The sequence below is a fragment of the Lipotes vexillifer genome, unplaced genomic scaffold, assembly GCF_000442215.2.
Source record: "Lipotes vexillifer unplaced genomic scaffold, Lipotes_vexillifer_v1.1 scaffold863, whole genome shotgun sequence".
Taxonomy (NCBI): Eukaryota; Metazoa; Chordata; class Mammalia; order Artiodactyla; family Lipotidae; genus Lipotes; species Lipotes vexillifer.
The window spans coordinates 3495436-3498142 of record NW_006788168.1 but is presented as its reverse complement, the minus strand read 5'-3'; the positions used below and the strand labels follow the sequence as shown (position 1 = coordinate 3498142).

The following is a 2707-nucleotide window of genomic DNA, read 5'->3' as shown; positions in this document are numbered from 1 at the left end:
GATTGGGTAGAAAAGTACTGAACATGTTACCTGTCTATGTCAGTAACAGGGCTTCATGGCTAGGCAAATTTTCTAAATAGTAAAATAAATCCAGGATAGATATCTCTCTCCATCATTAAATGTGGCAGAATTAAAAAAAAAAAAAAAAGATTTACAAGTAGATATAGTGAAAACAGAAAATTACAAGGCAGAAAACACAAAAGAATCAAGACAATGCTATAAATTCAACAGTATTCCATGAGACTAGAAAACCTGTTAACTTTGAAAGCCCTAGAAAAATATCACTCTTGTTTATAAATCACTTATTTATCATATGACCACACATTGAATCCTTTCTTCCCATGTACCGAAGAATCCTATATTCAGCCTTTAAGCATTCTGCATTTCTTTGCCAATCTTGTAGCTGAGTATCTTGTTCCAGTTGATTTTGGTGCAGGTAACTGGAAGTCGCTGGCACAAGGCCTTGAACATGGTTTCTGACGTTGTTTGATAGTTTTCACTAATTGCTGTCTGATACTCATTTTCTGCATGCTCTATGATTTTAATAAACTCCTTGGCAGTTTGGACTTCATTCAAAACAGTTACCGAGGGCTTCCCTGGTGGCGCAGTGGTTAAGAGTCTGACTGCCGATGCAAGGGACACGGGTTCGTGCCCCGGTCCGGGAAGATCCCACATTCCGCGGAGCGGCTGCGCCCGTGAGCCATGGCCGCTGAGCCTTCGCGGCCGGAGCCTGTGCTCCGCAAAAAAAAAAAAAAAAAAAAAACAGTTACCGAATCCTGTACATCCTTACGACTAACCAACTGAACATTGCCATCTTCATAACAGTGAACCTGTATCTTAAGTACTCCAACCACTTGGGCTGTAGAGGGTGTGATGGTGAACTTCCATTCTGATCTCCAGCGACCATTCCAGAAGTTTTTAGGCTGAAACTGGTGGCTTTCAATACATACGGCATACATGGATGCCATTTCTTCAATAACGGTCTGTTGCCCATCTATAGTTTTAGCATAAACAGTACAGAAGCCGTTGGAATAATGATCTTTCACATAGGCCCTTAAAGCACTGTCACAGGATTCTCTCCAAGACTTCAGACCTCCATCTACTTCCTCTGGCTGAGGGTCACTTGCTTCTTTCCGTAAGTGATCAAACTTAAAGGAAATTTTCTTTCTTGGATCTAAAAATCTGCTATTACCCAGGTCACCATGTTCTGTAATTAAGAACTGATCTTCATATCCTTCTATCTTCACAGGCATGAATTAACCCATGTTATACTGGGCAAATACATGTGCTGCCCCTTCCCTGGGGAGACCGTCATTATTAAGTAGTAGCCGGACATCGTTGAACACTTCATTAAATTCCCCTGGGGGTGCGTGAGTGATAAATTTAGCAGCTATGCCGTACCTTCTCCTCATCCGACACCCAATCCTCGAAGTTGGCCATCTTGGGCTGCTCTCTAGATGTTTTAAATTCATCATGTACTTTTACCTTGTAAAAACCAGATCAGTTCTCCTTTCAATCTGATATTAAAATATATCTGATGATAACTAAGAGAAAGAAAAAGTGAGAAGAAAATAATAGTGATTTCTAAAGGAGGATAAAATGAATTTTTGAAATACCTATTTATCTTTAAAATAGTCTTGTTTTCAAATGGTTTAGTCCATGTTAAAGTACAAGTCCACCCTGAGTTTTATAGATAACTAAAGCAAAGCCCAAAGATACATATGTATGAATGAGAAAATTGGTAATGAAGAATATAATTCAACACTGAACACAAAAATTCCGAAAAGCTAGAGTCTTTTTCTGTTTTAATTTCCGCAGAACAGTCCACGGAAATTTTAAAAGACCTCTAAAACCTAGTAAGAAGAACATAAAAAAAGCACAAACTACTATCCATACAACTTGTTTCCATTTTGACCATCAGGCTGGGTCTATTTTCATTGAGAATTTTTATTTTTTAAAAATGTAAAGGCAGCAGAAACCACAAATGTTAAAATGAGAAAATCAGACCTGTTCTCACTGCCTCCAAATAACTATGTTAACCTATTGACCCCAGTTGTAAATGCCTTGCCAGTTAAGTATTACACCATCATTACTGTTATCACCATCGTTATTATTTTGTTCATTTCTTTTTTTTTTTTTTAAATTATTTATTTATTTATGGCTGTGTTGGGTCTTCGTTTCTGTGTGAGGGCTTTCTCTAGTTGCGGCGAGCGGGGGCCACTCTTCATCGCGGTGCGCGGGCCTCTCACTATCGCGGCCTCTCTTGTTGCGGAGCACAGGCTCCAGACGCGCAGGCTCAGTAATTGTGGCTCACGGGGCTAGTTGCTCCGCGGCATGTGGGATCTTCCCAGACCAGGGCTCCAACCCATTTCCCCTGCATTGGCAGGCAGATTCTCAACCACTGCGCCACCAGGGAAGCCCTATTTTGTTCATTTCTTTGCTCATTAGTTTTCTGGTTCAACCATCAGACGTGGCTGTAATAGAAATTCACTACCATGTGATGGCTGTTGGGCTGCCTACGGGAAATGACTTGTAGTCTTGCAAACACTGAATCACGCAGGAAATTAACACTCATTTTCATGCATGTTGATGACCTGGAAACACATGCTTACACTCCATATTTTTCCTTGTTGCTCTTGATTTGTTTTTCCTCTGGTAGGAACAGAACAGTATGGGCTTCCTCCAGGGGACAGAACAGCACCTAACT

General features: G+C 40.6%; 1 pseudogene; it reads right to left on the bottom strand.

The window, feature by feature from the left end:
* Nucleotides 1-369: 369 nt before the first annotated feature.
* LOC103069198 (F-actin-capping protein subunit alpha-1-like) lies at nucleotides 370-1440 on the bottom strand (annotated as a pseudogene).
* Nucleotides 1441-2707: the final 1267 nt, after the last annotated feature.